The following is a 19,098-nucleotide window of genomic DNA, read 5'->3' as shown; positions in this document are numbered from 1 at the left end:
TTCTGACAATTGCGCATGAAATCAGCCCATCGGTGACCCCATCACGTGATCACGGGTCAACAATGGGTTGGCATGACAACCAGTGGTCGCCTGCAGACTTCTATGGTTGTCGCTGCCTGATTACTATGAGCGCCGCCCAGTGGTCGGCACTCATGGCAAGTCAGCAATTCTGCTACATACAGGCTATTTGACCATCGCCTGTATGCAGCACAGCCGAGTTTAAAAGTTTTAAAAAATTAAAAAAATATAAAAGTTTATATTATCCCCCTTTCACTCATTCAAAATAAAAAAAAAATAAAATCAAACATACACATATTTGGTATTGCCGCATTCAGAGTCGTCCTATCAATATAAAAAATAATTAACCTGATCGCTAAACGGTGTAATGACAAAAAAATTAAAGAAGCCAGAATTACTTTTTTTGGTCGCCACAACATTGCATTATAATGCAATAACGGGTGATCCAAAGGTCGTGTCTGCACCAAAATGGTATCATTACATACGTCAGCTCGGAACACAAAAAATAAGCCCTCACCCAAAAAGTCGCTTTCAAGCTTGGCTATGAAAAGATTTGCATACTGTGAGGCCACAATTCTTCCTGGAAAACACAGGGACTGATGCTGATTCTGTGGTGAAACTTATAAAATTCATCCTCACCCGCAATTACTTTGAATTTGACAACAAGACATATCTACAGGAGACTGGCACAGCAACAGTGCCATAACTATAAACTTCGGGGCCCTGGGGCAAAACTTCATAGTGGGGCACCTCAACATTTCAATTACTAGAGGTTGTGCGGAATGTGGTGAAGCCTGCTACGCATTGTTGTATACAGCAAACAGGCTTCACAACGTTCCGCAAGGCCTTTAATAGATTTTGTTTATCATGCAAGTTTTAGAAGTTAAATATGCAGTGAATATGTTTGGAAAACTAATATGCTGAATAATTCCAAATATAGCACAATTTTCAAATAACTGTATGTGTTTATTAAATATTAAGTAGTTTTAAACAGTATATATTTAAACTTTGTTCACTTAAAAATAACATTACTTAAACATTACCAATTTGTTCAGTTTTAAACAGCTTCTCAAACATTTGTTTCCTAACTTTCAGAGAAGCGAATTCATCAATTACTTTGTCAAAGTTGATCTGTTGAGCTCGATCATTCTCAATTGAAAGTAAAGCTAAGCTACTGAGTCAATCTTGAGCCATAGTACTTCTCAAGTAGTTTTTTATGAGTTTAAGCTTAGAGAAGGATCGTTCAGCCTTAGACACAGTTAGGGTACCGTCACACAGTGGCATTTTGATCGCTACGACGGCACGATCCGTGACGCTCCAGCATCGTAACAATATCGCTCCAGCGTCGTAGACTGCTGTCACACTTTGCAATGTACGACGCTGGAGCGATAATTTCATGACGTATGTGCGATGTAGAAGCCGTTGGTTACTATGCGCACATCGTATACAATATCGTGCACACCTTTGTTACACCATGCGATCATGCCGCCACAGCGGGACACTAGACGACGAAAGAAAGTTTCAAACGATCTGCTACGACGTACGATTCTCAGCAGGGTCCCTGATCGCAGGAGTGTGTCAGACACAGCGAGATCGCTGGAACGTCACGGATATATCGCTGGAACGTCACGGATCGTGCCGTCGTAGCGATCAAAATGCCACTGTTTGACGGTACCCTTACAGGAACAGTCAAATACATGATGCACGCTGTGCAAACGTCTGGATAGCTTGATGAAAGTGAAGATTGCTCGAGTATTAGGAAATCAGCAAATTCCTTAACACTTTTCATTTTTTTTCAGTTGCTTTTGAAACAAATTTTTTACTGAACATAACTGTGAAGGAAAGGCTGGAGTTACATCATCCGCAAACTTGTTAACAAAATCAACAGCTTTTTTGTGAATATCTCTTTCACTTGCACTGGCCAAAAAATCAGGTTGTATTACTTCATAAGAGTCAAGAACAGCTTTCATCCCTTCAAAGCGGCGATGAAGTTGAGTACAAAGTGTGTCTATCATTGGATAGAACACAGTAACTCGGAAACAAGTTGTTGGGTCTGCTAATCTCTCGTCTCCAGACAACTCATCAAAGTGTTTCTTCACTTTCCTTTCTCTGTTCTGGTGAAATTCATTTTTTATTCCCCATCGACTACACACATCTGATGCTTCAGAAACTAGTGCTTCAAACCTTTCACGCATTTCGGTTATCTTTAACAATGCATTACCCAATAACTCATATGCAGACAAGAGGTCCATGGTTTCAGATTGTAAGGATTTCGATACGAGGTTAAGAGTCTCTAAGACTTCACACTGCACAACCAAAAGTAATACACAATCAAAACCTTCAAGTTTGTTCTTTAGCTGCTGTGCTTCATTTCTTTTCTTGCTTTTCTTGGAAGTCAAAGTTATGCGAGTAAGACTTTGTATCTCGTCACAACCTGTGTTTCAGTGCATACACTGCATCATGTCTGCCAGACCAACGAGTTGGATTAAGAATTTTCAGTGTTACTTTCGATTTCGAATTCAGTGAATCGGGCTGAGCCTCGATGCAGTACACTGATTTCAAATCTTGCCAGCGAACAATATTATTACCAAAAAAGCAATATACACTTTGAATTGTTTCAAAAAACTGGCTCACCACTCAGTACTCTTCCACAGCATCCTTCAACACAAAATTAAGGTTATGAGCAGCGCAGTGCACAAAGTATGCCTGTGGGGCTTTTTCTTTAATACGCTGCTGCACTCCATTGTATGACCCACTCATGACTGCAGCACCATCATAACCTTGTCCCCGACATTTGGTCAAATCCAAGTTTTTCTCTTTCAATTAAGTTATTATTTCTTCTGCAAGACCTTGCGCAGACTGATCTTTTATCTCTCTGAAGGATACAAAAGTTTCACATATTTTGATTTCAATAGGTTTTCCTTCTTCATCATTAACTATTTTGACATACTGGTAAACTTCACTCATTTGATCAATTTTAGCTATGGGTGGTATCTAGGATATGAAAAAAACAAGGAATTTTGAAGCTCAACTACAATTTCATCTTTGATTTGTAAGGCTAATAGATTAATAAACTCATTCTGAATTTTAGGACTGAGGTATTTCACAGTCCCTTGTGGACGCTGAAGAAATTCTTGTAGTACTGGGTCATATTTTGACAAAAGCTCAACTATCGAGAGAAAGTTTCCTTTGTTACTATATTCTAACTTTTCAATAGATCCACAAAATGCAAGATTACATGTTGCAAGTGTTAACCCCTTACCGGCATCGGACGTACTATACCGTCCGATGCCGGCTCCCCTGCTTTGATGCAGGGCTCCGCGGTGAGCCCGCACCAAAGCCGGGACATGTCAGCTGTTTTGAACAGCTGACATGTGCCCGTAATAGGCGCAGGCAGAATCGCGATCTGCCCGCACCTATTAACTAGTTAAATGCCGCTGTCAAACGCAGACAGCGGCATTTAACTACCGCTTTCAGCCGGGCGGCCGGAAATGACGTCATCGCCGACCCCCGTCACATGATCGGGGGTCGGCGATGCTTGTGAATGGTAACCATAGAGGTCCTAGAGACCTCTATGGTTACTGATTGCCCGTCGCTGTGAGCGCCACCCTGTGGTCGGCGCTCACAGCACACGTGCAATTCTGCTACATAGCAGCGATCAGCAGATCGCTGCTATGTAGCAGAGCCGATCGTGCTATGCCTGCTTCTAGCCTCTCATGGAGGCTATTGAAGCATGGCAAAAGTTAAAAAAAAAAGTTTAAAAAAATGTGAAAAAAATAAAAAAAACATAAAAGTTTAAATCACCCCCCTTTCGCCCCAATCAAAATAAATCAATAAAAAAAATATCAAATCTACGCATATTTGGTATCGCCGCGCTCAGAATCGCCCGATCTATCAATTAAAAAAAAGTATTAACCTGATCGCTAAACAGCGTAGCGGGAAAAAAATTTGAAACGCCAGAATTACTTTTTTTGGTCGCCGCGACATTGCATTAAAATGCAATAACGGGCGATCAAAAGAACGTATCTGCACCGAAATGCTATCATTAAAAACGTCATCTCGGCACGCAAAAAATAAGCCCTCAACCGACCCCAGATGATGAAAAATGGAGACGCTACGAGTATCGGAAAATGGCGCAATTTTTTTTTTTTTTTTTAGCAAAGTTTGGAAATTTTTTTCACCACTTAGATAAAAAATAACCTAGTCATGTTTGGTGTCTATGAACTCGTAATGACCTGGAGAATCATAATGGCAGGTCAGTTTTAGCATTTAGTGAACCTAGCAAAAAAGCCAAACAAAAAACCAATGTGGGATTGCACTTTTTTTGCAATTTCACCGCACTTGGAATTTTTTTCCCGTTTTCTAGTACACGACATGCTAAAACCAATGATGTCGATCAAAAGTACAACTCGTCCCGCAAAAAATAAGCCCTCACATGGCCAAATTGACAGAAGAATAAAAAAGTTATGGCTCTGGGAAGGAGGGGAGCGAAAAACGAACATGGAAAAACGAAAAATCCCCCGGTCATGAAGGGGTTAATGTCACATTCAGGATTCTTTCAAAAACTTTATGCCAAAAGCTTCTTTCACTCTCCACATTTTTGTCGAAGACGTCTTCTAAAGTACCACATTTCCGCCATTGCTCATAAACTACACAAGCATGTGTGTGGCTTTTGGATGTTTCATGAACTGAAATACATTCTGAAATATGCTTCCAGTCTCGAACTTGGGTTGTTGAAAACGGTAATACACGATTTCTGTATTCAAGTGCTTCCGACTGTGACTGAGGGAATAGCCAACATGGCAAGCAGTAAACGCAATATAATTTTGTTGAGTAACATAACCAACTTCTTTTAAGCTTCAACCCTGACTTTGTGTTGATAAAATAATAGTTACTTGAAAAAGATCGACCTTGTTGATTGATATCCTTGGGAAATGGTCCATCAGGCTGTATTGGACCAGACTCTATGAGCCTACGTTTCTTATCTTGATTTTCAATCACAGTAAGGAAAGGCGTCATTGTAGGCAGAATCTTCATCTTCCAAAAAATTTGGTGCATCATTGGTTGGGTCTGTTATATCTTCTTTGCCTATAAATTTTTGCTTTTGCAAGTCATTATCATTATTAAGGATGTCTTGTTCTGACATATCTGAATTTAATTTTTGTGAGATTTCAATATCAGAAGGATCCCCTTTTTTTTCATTTTCCTCCAAAGTGTCTTCCAGACCTTGGGTCGTTAATTTAATCGGACCTAAAAAGAAAATAATTAAATTAATAAAAAATAATTATTTTAACACACGTTTTTATAACGTACTAAAAACGTGTTAATATGCGTTAGTATTCAGAAAATGAAAAATTTGAATGTAAAAGTACAATATAATAAATTATAAAGAAAATAAGTAGGCTAGTTTCAGTTTTGGCAAAAAGTTTTTCTTCTGCATAAATATTTACGAATAACGAATAATTGAATAAAGACAGCGTAGTTGCCGTAATGTAAACAAACATCATGCAAATGTAATCAATCAAACCATATACATACCTTTCTTATCATTCCCTGTCGAGTGGTTTTCAACATCCAGCCATGCTGCTAAGTTCTTCGAACTTTTTTCAGCCTCCAAGCTTCTTCTTTTCGCAGTCTGTCTTTTTTTTTTATTTCCACTTGGCTGGTGCCTAATTCTCTTCATAATAAATGGTTTTACACACACAATCACAGACTGTCTAGTACCGGATTTTCTGGCATTTAAGACTACTTTTTAACCCCTGAAAATCTTCTTGGAAGTCAGGGTGTTGTGAATTCTGTTGTCGAACTCCCTCCTGTGGTCGTGAATGGTACTTCGGCGAGTTCTGTCTATGGGCTCCCTCTGGTGGCTTTGAGTGAAGCTGTTGCTTCTGAGGTTCCTTACACAAGTGACGTGGGTTATGCTTTGGTTGGCTGCTCTATTTAACTCCTCTCAGATCATTACTCCATGCCAGCTGTCAATGTTTTTGCATTCGTTCAGTTCGCTCCTGGATCTCTCTGGTGACCTGCCTTCTCCTGCAGAAGCTAAGTTCCTTATAGTCTTATTTTGTTCTCTGTTTTCTTGTCCAGCTGGTTTTCATGATTTTGTCTTGCTAGCTGGAAGCTCTGGGATGCAGAGTGGCCCCTCCGCACCGTGAGTTGGTGCGGAGGTCTTTTTGCACACTCTGCGTGGTCTTTTGTAGGTTTTTGTGCTGATCGCAAAGTTACCTTTCCTATCCTCTGTCTATTTAGTAAGTCTGGCCTCCCTTTGCTGAAACCTGTTTCATCTCTGCGTTTGTGACTTTCATCTTACTCACAGTCAAATATATGTGGGGGGGCTTCCTTTACCTTTGGGGAATTTCTCTGAGGCAAGGTAGGCTTTATTTTCTATCTCTAGGGCTAGATAGTTCTTAGGCTGTGACGAGGCGCCTAGGTCTGGTCAGGAGCACTCCACGGCTATTTTTAGTGTGTGTGATAGGATTAGGGCTTGCGGTCAGTAGAGCTCCCACATCCCAGAGCTCGTCCTGTATGAGGTTTAATTATCAGGTCATTCCGGGTGCTCCTAACCACCAGGTCATAACAGTACAGCTGGCCCAAAGTATTAATGCATCTCAATAGAGGGATAAGAGAACTTCTGAGACCATTTTTTTTTCTTTGCACTGTGTTTTGGCTTTCTTTTCCCCTAGACCTTTGGGTGGTTCAGGACACAGGTGTAGATATGGACATTCAAGGTCTGTCCTCTTGTGTGGATCATCTCACTGCAAGGGTACAAAACATTCAAGATTTTGTGGTTCAGAATCCTATGTTAGAGCCTAGAATTCCTATTCCTGACTTATTTTCTGGGGATAGATCTAGGTTTTTGAATTTCAAAAATAATTGTAAATTGTTTCTAGCTTTGAAACCCCGCTCCTCTGGTGACCCCGTTCAACAGGCAAAAATCATTATTTCTTTGTTACGTGGTGACCCTCAAGACTGGGCATTTTCCCTTGCGCCAGGAGATCCTGCATTGCGTGATGTTGATGCGTTTTTTCTGGCGCTTGGATTGCTTTATGATGAACCTAATTCAGTGGATCAGGCAGAGAAAATCTTGCTGGCTTTGTGTCAGGGACAGGATGAAGCGGAGGTGTACTGTCAGAAGTTTAGAAAGTGGTCTGTGCTTACTCAGTGGAATGAATGTGCCCTGGCGGCAATTTTCAGAAAGGGTCTTCTGAAGCCCTTAAGGATGTCATGGTGGGATTTCCCACGCCTGCTGGTCTGAGTGAGTCTATGTCTTTGGCCATTCAGATTGATCGGCGCATGTGTGAGCGCAAACCTGTGCATCATATGGCGGTATTCTCTGAGCATAGGCCTGAGCCTATGCAGTGTGATAGGACTTTGACCAGAGCTGAACGGCAAGAACACAGACGTCGGAATGGGCTGAGTTTTTACTGTGGTGAATCCACTCATGCTATCTCCGATTGTCCTAAGCGTATTAAGCGGTTCGCTAGGTCTGCCACCATTGGTACGGTACAGTCTAAATTTCTTTTGTCCGTTACTCTGATTTGCTCTCTGTCGTCCTATTCTGTAATGGCATTTGTGGATTCAGGCGCTGCCCTGAATTTGATGGACTTGGAGTTTGCCAGGCGCTGTGGTTTTTTCTTGGAGCCATTGCAGTATCCTATTCCATTGAGAGGAATTGATGCTACGCCTTTGGCCAAGAATAAGCCTCAGTACTGGACTCAATTGACCATGTGCATGGCTCCTGCACATCAGGAGGATTTTCGCTTTTTGGTGTTGCATAATCTGCATGATGTGGTCGTTTTGGGGTTGCCATGGCTACAAGTCGATAATCCAGTGTTGGATTGGAAATCTATGTCTGTGTCCAGCTGGGGTTGTCAGGGGGTACATGGTGATGTTCCATTGCTGTCAGTTTCGGCATCCACTCCTTCTGAAGTCCCTGAGTTTTTATCAGATTACCGGGATGTATTTGAAGAGCCCAAATCTGGTGCCCTACCTCCTCATAGGGATTGCGACTGTGCTATTAATTTGATTCCTGGTAGTAAGTTTCCTAAGGGCCGTCTGTTTAATTTATCTGTGCCAGAGCATGCCGCTATGCGGAGTTATATAAAGGAATCCTTGGAGAAGGGTCATATTCGTCCGTCGTCGTCACCATTAGGAGCAGGGTTCTTTTTTGTGGCCAAGAAGGATGGTTCTTTGAGACCTTGTATTGATTACCGCCTTCTTAACAAGATCACAGTCAAATTTCAGTATCCTTTGCCGCTGCTGTCTGATTTATTTGCTCGGATTAAGGGGACTAGTTGGTTCACCAAGATAGATCTTCGTGGTGCGTATAATCTTGTGCGAATTAAACAGGGTGATGAATGGAAAACGGCATTTAATACGCCCGAGGGCCATTTTGAGTACCTGGTTATGCCATTCGGGCTTTCTAATGCTCCATCTGTGTTTGAGTCCTTTATGCATGACATCTTCCGAGAGTACCTGGATAGATTCATGATTGTATATTTGGTTGACATTTTGGTCTTTTCGGATGATTGGGAGTCTCATGTGAAGCAGGTCAGAATGGGGTTCCAGGTCCTTCGTGCTAATTCCTTGTTTGTGAAGGGGTCAAAGTGTCTCTTTGGAGTTCAGAAGGTTTAGTTTTTGGGTTTCATTTTTTCCCCTTCTACTATCGAGATGGACCCTGTTAAAGTTCAGGCCATTTACGATTGGACTCAGCCGACATCTGTGAAGAGCTTACAGAAGTTCCTGGGCTTTGCTAATTTTTATCGTCGCTTCATCGCTAATTTTTCCAGTGTTGCTAAACCGTTGACTGATTTGACCAAGAAAGGTGCTGATGTGGTCAATTGGTCCTCTGCAGCTGTAGAGGCTTTTCAGGAGTTGAAGCTTCGTTTTGCTTCTGCCCCTGTGTTGTGCCAGCCAGATGTTTCGCTCCCTTTTCAGGTTGAGGTTGATGCTTCTGAAATTGGAGCAGGGGCTGTTTTGTCGCAAAGAAGTTCTGATGGCTCGGTGATGAAACCCTGTGCCTTCTTTTCTAGAAAATTCTCGCCTGCTGAGCGCAGTTATGATGTGGGCAATCGGGAGTTGTTGGCCATGAAGTGGGCATTCGAGGAGTGGCGACATTGGCTTGAAGGAGCTAACCATCGTGTGGTGGTCTTGACGGATCTCAAGAATTTGACTTATCTCGAGTCTGCCAAGCTGTTGAATCCTAGACAGGCTCGATAGTCGCTCTTTTTCTCCCATTTTGATTTTGTGGTTTCATACCTTCCGAAATCTAAGAATGTGAAGGCTGACGCCCTGTCAAGGAGTTTTGTGCCTGACTCTCAGGGTGTTCCGGAGCCGGCGGGTATTCTTAAAAAAGGGGTAATTTTGTCTGCCATTTCCCCTGATTTGCGGCGTGTGCTGCAAAAGTTTCAGGCTGATAGACCTGACCGTTGTCCTATGGAGAAACTGTTTGTCCCTGATAGATGGACTAGTAGAGTTATCTCTGAGATTCATTGTTCGGTGTTGGCTGGTCATCCTGGAATCTTTGGTACCAGAGATTTGGTGGCTAGATCCTTTTGGTGGCCTTCTTTGTCACGGGATGTGCGTTCTTTTGTGCAGTCCTGTGGGACTTGTGCTCGGGCTAAACCCTGCTGTTCTCGTGCCAGTGGGTTGCTTTTGCCCTGGCCGATCCCGAAGAGGCCCTGGGCGCATATTTCCATGGATTTTATTTTTGATCTCCCTGTTTCTCAAAAGATGTCGGTCATTTGGGTGGTTTGTGATCGCTTCTCTAAGATGGTCCTTTTGGTACCCTTGTCTAAATTGCCTTCCTCCTCTGATTTGGTGCCATTGTTTTTCCAGCATGTGGTTCGTTTGCATGGCATTCCAGAGAACATCGTCTCGGACAGAGGTTCCCAGTTTGTTTCGAGGTTTTGGCGGTCCTTTTGCGCTAAGATGGGCATTGATTTGTCTTTTTCTTCGGCTTTCCATCCTCAGACTAATGGCCAAACCGAACGAACTAATCAGACTTTGGAGACATATCTGAGATGCTTTGTTTCTGCTGATCAGGATGATTGGGTGTCATTCTTGCCTTTGGCTGAGTTCGCCCTTAATAGTCGGGCCAGCTCGGCTACTTTAGTTTCTCCTTTTTGCTGTAATTCTGATTTCCATCCTAGGTTTCTCTTCAGGGCAGGTTGAGCCTTCGGACTGTCCTGGTGTGGATGCGGTGGTGGACAGGTTGCAGCAGATTTGGACTCATGTGGTGGACAATTTGACATTGTCCCAGGAGAAGGCTCAACGTTTCGCTAACCGCCGGCGTTGTGTTGGTCCCCAACTTCGTGTTGGGGATTTGGTTTGGTTGTCATCTCGTCACGTTCCTATGAAGGTTTCCTCTCCTAAGTTTAAACCTCGTTTGATTGGGCCATACAAGATTTCTGAAGTTCTTAATCCTGTGTCATTTCGTTTGGACCTTCCAGCTTCTTTTGCCATCCATAATGTGTTCCATAGGTCGTTGTTGCGGAGATACGTGGTGCCTATGGTTCCCTCCGTTGATCCTCCTGCCCCGGTGTTGGTCGAGGGGGAGTTGGAGTATGTGGTGGAGAAGATTTTGGATTCTCGTGTTTCGAGACGGAAACTCCAGTACCTGGTCAAGTGGAAGGGTTATGGTCAGGAAGATAATTCCTGGGTTTTTGCCTCTGATGTTCATGCTGCCGATCTGGTTCGTGCCTTTCATTTGGCTCATCCTGATCGGCCTGGGGGCTCTGGTGAGGGTTTGGTGACCCCTCCTCAAGGGGGGGTACTGTTCTGAATTCTGTTGTCGAACTCCCTCCTGTGGTCATGAATGGTACTTCAGCAAGTTCTGTCTATGGGCTCCCTCTGGTGGCTTTGAGTGAAGCTGCTGCTTCTGAGGTTCCTTACACAGGTGACGTGGGTTATCCTTTGGTTGGCTGCTCTATTTAACTCCTCTCAGATCGTTAATCCATGCCAGCTGTCACTGTTTTTGCATTCGTTCAGTTCGCTCCTGGATCTCTCTGGTGACCTGCCTTCTCCTGCAGAAGCTAAGTTCCTTATAGTCTTATTTTGTTCTCTGTTTTCTTGTCCAGCTGGTTTTCATGATTTTGTCTTGCTAGCTGGAAGCTCTGGGATGCAGAGTGGCCCCTCCGCACCGTGAGTCGGTGCAGAGGTCTTTTTTGCACACTCTGCGTGGTCTTTTGTAGGTTTTTGTGCTGATCGCAAAGTTACCTTTCCTAGCCTCTGTCTATTTAGTAAGTCTGGCCTCCCTTTGCTGAAACCTGTTTCATCTCTGCGTTTGTGACTTTCATCTTACTCACAGTCAATATATGTGGGGGTCTTCCTTTACCTTTGGGGAATTTCTCTGAGGCAAGGTAGGCTTTATTTTCTATCTCTAGGGCTAGATAGTTCTTAGGCTGTGACGAGGCACCTAGGTCTGGTCAGGAGCGCTCCACGGCTGTTTTTAGTGTGTGTGATAGGATTAGGGCTTGCGGTCAGCAGAGCTCCCACATCCCAGAGCTCGTCCTGTATGAGGTTTAATTATCAGGTCATTCCGGGTGCTCCTAACCACCAGGTCATAACATCAGGGGTCGTCTTATACGCCAGGTCACGTGCAGGGCGCCACCTACTGGCCGATTGTGAGGAGAGTTGAGGTTGTACACAGCTCTGATTATTGAAAATAACAAAGGCAGATGACTGAGAAGATAGATACTGCATGACCCGGAGTCGGGAGGTATGTGTGATTATAGAGACTTCCCCCTCCTCCCCTCCCCCTCGCAGCAGTATAGACCTATAGCAGGGCTTCTCACAGTTTATCACAGAGATATTTGTGTCTGCTGAGACTGTCTCCTCTCAATGATGCTGAGAGTTTGTTACAGTCAGTGTGCACTGTGCCTGCCTTGCCAACTCTCTGTGATCTCCAGAGAAAATAGACAATATTCGTCAGGAAATCTGCTCCCAATCACCAGGATCAGTGACTCCCATCCCTCCCTGCATCTCCCCTGCCTCACTCTCCACATTTGATCCCATCACAGAAGAAGTCTCCAGGCTCCTCTCTTCTTCTCGTCCGACTACATGCTCTACCAACCCCATTCCCTCTCATCTCCTCCAGTCTCTCTCTCCAGTCGTCACTACTCACCTAACTACAATCTTTAATCTCTCACTCTCCTCAGTCATTTTCCCATCCTCCTTCAAACACTTTATTATTACTCCATTACTAAAGAAACCCATCCTTGACCCATCCTGCACAAACAACTACAGACCGGTCTCCAATCTCCCCTTCATCTCTAAACTCTTGGAGTGCCTAGTCTACTCCCACCTTACCTGTTACCTCTCCATTCACTCCCTCCTAGATCCTTCACAGTCCGGCTTCCGCCCCTACATTCGACAGAAACTGCACTCATCAAAGAGACCAACGACCTTCTGACAGCAAAATGTAATGGTGACAACTCTCTGCTCATTCTTCTCGATCTTTCTGCAGCTTTTGACACTGTTGACCACCGTTTCAGACCATCAGCAGATTTGGCTTTCAGTACCATCTTTATGCCGATGACACAAAACTATACACGTCATCCTCTGGTCTTACTCCTGCTGTACTACAGAACACCACTGACTGTCTGTCTGCAGTCTCCGACATCATGTCCGCTCTCTATCTGAAACTCAACCTCTCCAAAACTGAACTTCTTCTGCTCCCACCATCTACAAACCTCCCTAAACCTGACGTTTCCCTCTCTGTGGGTGGCACCATAATAACACCCCGGCAGCAGGCGTGCTGTCTAGGTGTTATCTTTGACTCCGATCTCTCTTTCACCTTCCATATGAAATCTCTTGCCCGCTCGTGCCGCTTACACCTAAAGAACATCTTTAGAATCCGCCCTTTTCTCACTATAGAAACAACAAAAACCCTCACTGTCACCCTGATCCACTCCCGCCAGGACTACTGCAATGCTCTATTAATTGGCCTCCCCCTCACTCGACTTTCCCCTCTCCAGTCTATCCTTAATGCAGCAGCCAGGGTCGTCTATCTAGCTAATCGTTACTCAAACGCGTCCGCTCTTCACCAGTCATTACACTGGCTGCCCATTCATTACAGGATACAATTCAAAGTACTTGTTCTCACCCACAAAGCTCTCCACAGTGCAGCACCCCCTTACATCTCCTCCCTCATTTCTGTCTATCGGCCTAACCGACCTCTGCGCTCTGCAAATGACTAAGTTTCGACTAACCTCTGCACTAATCCGTACCTCCCACTACCGACTACAAGACTTCTCCTGTGCTGCGCCAATCCTCTGGAATGCTCTACCCCAAGAAATTAGGACCATCCACAATTTGCATAGTTTTAGGCGCTCCCTCAAAACACATTTGTTCAGAGCGGCCTATCATGTTCCCTAATCAGTTATTTTGTTTGTGTGTAGCCCATTCACTACTTCCATATATCCCCCACTCCCTGAAGATGGCTGGACCAACATTGTGAATACATAATTGTAAATACACACCTGTAGTTTGTATCTCCCCACCTCATTGTAAATTGTAAGATCTCACGAGTAGTGTTGAGCGATACCGTCCGATACTTGAAAGTATCGGTATCGGATAGTATCGGCCGATACCCGAAAAATATCGGATATCGCCGATACCGATATCCGATACCAATACAAGTCAATGGGACATCAAGTATCGGAATGTATCCTCATGGATCCCAGGGTCTGAAGGAGAGGAAACTCTCCTTCAGGCCCTGGGATCCATATTAAAGTGTAAAATAAAGAATTAAAATAAAAAATATTGTTATATTCACCTCTCCGGCGGCCCCTGGACATCAGCGGGAGGATCCGGCGTCCGGCACGGCTTCTTTCTTCAAAATGCGCGCCTTTAGGACCTGTGGAATGACGTCCCGGCTTCTGATTGGTCGCGTGCCGCCCATGTGACCGCCACGCGACCAATCAGAAGCCGCGACGTCATTCCTCAGGTCCTAGAAGGCGCTCATTCTAGCACTTTAGCTGAGGAATGACGTCGCGGCTTCTGATTGGTCGCGTGGCGGTCACATGGGCGGCACGCGACCAATCAGAAGCCGGGACGTCATACCACAGGTCCTAAAGGCGCGCATTTTGAAGAAAGAAGCCGTGCCGGACGCCGGATCCTCCCGCTGATGTCCAGGGGCCGCCGGAGAGGTGAATATAACAATATTTTTTATTTTAATTCTTTATTTTACACTTCCGATACCGATACCCGATATCACAAAAATATCGGATCTCGGTATCGGAATTCCGATACCGCAAGTATCGGCCGATACCCGATACTTGCGGTATCGGAATGCTCAACACTACTCACGAGCAGTGTCATCTTGTGTTGCCTTAATTATTGTATTGTTAACGTTTTTACTTATGACTGTTGTGATTGAAGCTGTTAAACTGTAAATCGTTGCCGAATATGTTGGCGCTATATAAATAAAGACTATTATTATTATCCCCAGACAAACATATTGTTACAAATCTTGTGCTATGAGACTCTCCCGGCCAGCGCAGGTTTCCATTCATTGACAGCTGGCAGAGCTCCGGGAAATTATTGAAATGATAGTCTCTCCTGTCCTCTGGGTGACCTTGCCTGACAGGAATATCGGAGCTGGGTATTTTATGAGAAATTCAAGTATTAAAATACAATTTTATACCGTCAGTTTGGGGCCCTTTGGGTGGCTGGGGCCCAGGGGGAGTGCTGGGGCTGCCCCAGTTGTAGTTACGGCCCTGCACAGCAATGAGATGTAAAATGGCCCAACAGTATGCAAATCTTTTCATGGCCAAGCTTGAAAGTGACTTTTTTGTCCTCATGTCCCATCAGGCCTCTGGCCTACTACCGCTACATTGATGATATTTTAATCATCTGGACGAAGTCTGAGCCACAGCTAAAGACGTTCCATGAATAGTTTAATCGATTTCATCCTATCATCAACCTGACACTCAACTACTCCTGCACTGAAATTAACTTTTTGGACACCATCATTAAGCTGCAGAACAATGAAATAGAGACATCCCTGTATCAGAAGCCAATCGACTATCCAACATACCTTAATAGGGATAGTTTCCATCCAAAACACATAAAAACTCTATTGTCTATAACCAAGCCATCAGATACAATCGTATATGTTCCAACCCCATGGATAGAGCTGAACACTTTGGTCGCCTTAGAAAGACCTTTTTAAATCAGGGCTACCATCCAAAAACAATTGAAAACCAAATTACAAGAGCCACCAGAATATCAAGGAATCACCTGCTACATTACAAAGCTAAAGAAGAAAATAACCGGGTACCTCTAGTGGTTACCTACAATCCAAATCTGGAGGTGCTAAGGGGAGCTGCACGGAAATTACAACCTTTACTGCAAAAAGATGCCCACTTACAATCCATTTTTCCAGACCCCCCACTACTGTGTTTTAGGCAGCCCCCAAATCTAAGAATCATCATTGTCAAAAGCTCCCTGTCCTCTCCAACAGCGGCAGGAACCTTTCCTTGCAATGAGAAAAAAATGTAAAACCTGTCCATTTATAATGACCACGGACAAGATAAAGATCATATCAGGACTACAAGATACCAGGTACTTTCAGCTGCGTCACTTCTAATGTGGTGTACCTAATCATTTGTACTAAATGTCCAACTGGGGGTCTGTATGTAGGGGAGACAGGGCAGAAACTGAGAACAAGAATGAACTCTCATTGTCATACAATAAGAGAAAAAAGAGTGGATCTTCCTGTGGCAATACATTTCTGTCTCCCGGATCATAACATTATGGACATGAAATTACTTGTATTAAAAAGAAGCTTCAAATCTCAAATAGACAGAGGAATATGGGAATATAAACTGATGATGACCTTTGACACTCTTAGTGCAGGAATGTGTGTGTCGCATGGATTTATGTCTTTTTACATCAACTAAGAAACTAAGGAATTTGCCCCTCAGACCATGTGGGGTCATCACAACAGAACTAGACCTCAATGAGAGGACAATAAAACACTCCTTATCTAAGAACTGGTCCAATATTTATGGACATAACTGTTTATCACTCATGGTTATTCTGATTCATGTCTTATCCATGTTTTTTTCATTTTTTTTTCTGTGATGTGTTGTGCATAAATATGTGATTCTCCAGAATTTATTTTAGTCTTTGCCTGATGAAGAGACCCGTGTAGTCTCGAAAGCTTGAGCTTGCAATTTGTTACCATCTTTTCAGTTAGCCATTAAAAGGTATCAACCACTGAGGACTCTCAATTCTAAATATTTTTCTATCCACTGGCTAACACGGTACCAAGATACATATCTTTCCGGCATTTGCTACAGAAATGCCAAACGTGTGAAAACTAAATTTGCCTTCGGCACACTGTGGGTCTCAGAAGAGAGGTGGGCATTTGGATTTGGGAGTGTAGGTTTTGCTAAATTTTGTTTTACTGGGAAGCCATAATGCTTTTCCAAAGCATTTGTGCTAATGGTAGCATAGAAGCCCCTTATATTTCCATTGACAAATGACGGACCTCAGTGGGAACTTTCTTTTTTGTGGATTGAGTTGGAGCTTTTATTGAAAACATTTTGCATAAAATTTTGGATCAAATTTATTTTGTGCTCTACGTTGACCACTTATATCGGGTCTCCATCTAAATTTCTGAATGATGCGATTCAGATGAAGCCCCCATGTGATCCATTTACTATTATAGTGGACTCCATCTGGCATTTGATCAGCTGTGTCCTTTTCAGAAGCACACAAAACTGTGCTTTTACCTATGTTGAAAACACAGACATGGTGGGATCATAGGTCAGAAAAAGTCCAGTGTCTCCATCTGCCCCTCATTATAGGAAATATTTTGTCAGGGGTTCCACCTGAATCACGTATTTCAGAGATTAACATGGAAACAGGTGTGAGATTTCAGTATAGATTGCAGGATACATTGGAGCCAAACTTTATTGCCATCTTTGGGAGGCACAATAAACACATTAATAGCAGGTCAAGAATTAGTTTTATTTATTTTTTACGCCGTTCTTCATATGGTTTAAGTGATAAGACCGCTTTAATCTTTGGGTCGGTGCGATTACAGAGACACCAAATTTATATACGGTAATTTTTTTATGTTCGGCTACTATCACTCACTGAAAATCACTAGTTATGCAAAATAAATGTTTTTGCATTACCATATTTTGAGAGCTATAATGTTTCTATATTGCTACTGACAGTCATGTGAGAGATTTTTGGGGGGATAAGTTGATGTTTTTATTGGTACCTTTTTCGCTCACATAAAATTTTTTGATCGATTTCTATTCAAATTTTTAGGAGGCAGAATGAATAAAATCCAGCAGTTCAGTAATTTACTTTTTTATGCCGTTCACCATGTGATAAAAATGATAAGACAGCTTTATTCTTCGGGTCAGTCACTTTACATCATTAAAAATAATTTTATAGAAGAAAGAATTGTTTTTGCATAGATATATTCTTTATTTCTCCGCTGATGCAGCTGAGTGGTGCCTTTTTGTTGAACAAAATGATGGTTTTAGCTATACCATTTTTATTTACATTTCACTTTTTGATTACGTTTAACTTTACTTTCTGTTCGGCTGTTTTTTTTGCCCCACTCTTTGTTATTTTTTACAATCTTCACTGAAGTGGTTAAATATCGTGACAGATTTATATATCTGCTCGTTCCAGATGCTTCAATATCAAATATGTGCACTTTTTTTTAACTTTTGTTTTTACATAAATATACGTTTATCGGTATGATATTTCTTTTTTTTAAACATTTTTAGATTTTTTTTATGTACTTTTTTACTTACTCCTTTAATGAGACTTTAAGTTTTATAATTCTGATCTCTGGTATAATACATTGCAATGTACATGCGTTATACCTGTCATTGTGACACAGAACACCTTTTAGAACACCTAACAGGATACCATAGCTGGCAGACCCAGAGGTCATAATTTGAACTTGTGTTGCCTTGACTGCCATCGGCAGCCCACGATTAAGTTGCGGGGGTGCCGATCGTGTGTGATACAAAGCCACCTCCCTCTCCTAGCCTTCTATATGCTGCAATGGCTATTGATTGCCTCATATAGAGGGTTAAACAGCCCGGGGACAGTGAGGTCACCGCCCCTGACTGTGACAGCCAGAGCTCAACTATCACTTATGCAAAGCTCCTGGCATGATTGTGCGGGCACATCTCCAGTGCCCGCATAATCAACAGGACGTATGGTATGTACATTTGAGGGAACACACTGCAAAATAAGATGTAGCGGTGCATTCAAAGTTGGGAATGGGTTAACAACCTATAAGTATTGATATAAAAGTACTCATTGTAACTAATGCAATATCTATAATTCATTCATTTTAGATATTGATGAGTGTTCTAGTCCTGGATTGAATAATTGCTCAGAAAATGCCATATGCTCTAACGTGGCCGGATCTTTTTATTGCCAATGCTTGGCATACTACACAGGAGATGGTGTTTACTGCACAGGTAAATGGCATATAGTTTTATTTTCATGTTAGTTTTATGTACATTTATTTTCTTTTTATAAAAAAAATGATTAATTTAATATCAGTTTAAAAATTAGATTTAAAAAATTAAAAGGACTAAAAATATACATATATATTTTGGTCTCCTCTAATTGGCTTTAAAATACTGTGTGTCGCAATAGTGTCTAAGTCATCTTGGGGAAGATGGCAAAGAGACAAATGAGGTCATGTAAGCCACTTCTATATTTTGTAGAGTGAAATATTCCACCAAAGTGATGCAGTTTCCTGTACAGAGTGTGGCCAAAAGCATTAATGCAGTAGTAAAATATTTCAAAAAACTCAAGTGCTAAACTTTGGCTTCTTTAATGTTTAGGATTTTGAGGATCACATTCATCAGATCTTAACTGATCGAGAAATAATGGCATATATTAATGATTTACCTTGACTTTTTTTTAGCATAGAAGCCTCTTGATACCAAGGTTCGCTGAGCACAGTGAAGGGATATATCACCCTCTGATTTTTAATGAATTTGTTTCTTGTATTTAAGAGGACCTTTTACAAAATATATATATATATATATATATATATATATATATATATATATTTATTAATTT

General features: G+C 42.4%; 1 long non-coding RNA gene across 1 annotated transcript in view; it reads left to right on the top strand.

The window, feature by feature from the left end:
• Window positions 1-18,485, top strand: part of LOC138638069 (uncharacterized) — a 28,894-nt gene extending 10,409 nt beyond the window's left edge. Inside the window, exon 3 of the long non-coding RNA XR_011312446.1 lies at window positions 18,360-18,485. This is a non-coding gene — a long non-coding RNA (uncharacterized lncRNA). The remainder of the gene's footprint in view (window positions 1-18,359) is intronic.
• The last annotated feature ends 613 nt before the right edge of the window (window positions 18,486-19,098 follow it).

Source organism: Ranitomeya imitator, chromosome 5, assembly GCF_032444005.1.
Source record: "Ranitomeya imitator isolate aRanImi1 chromosome 5, aRanImi1.pri, whole genome shotgun sequence".
Lineage (NCBI taxonomy): Eukaryota > Metazoa > Chordata > Amphibia > Anura > Dendrobatidae > Ranitomeya > Ranitomeya imitator.
Note: the sequence above shows the minus strand (reverse complement) of the source record. Positions and strands in the feature narration are given on the sequence as shown.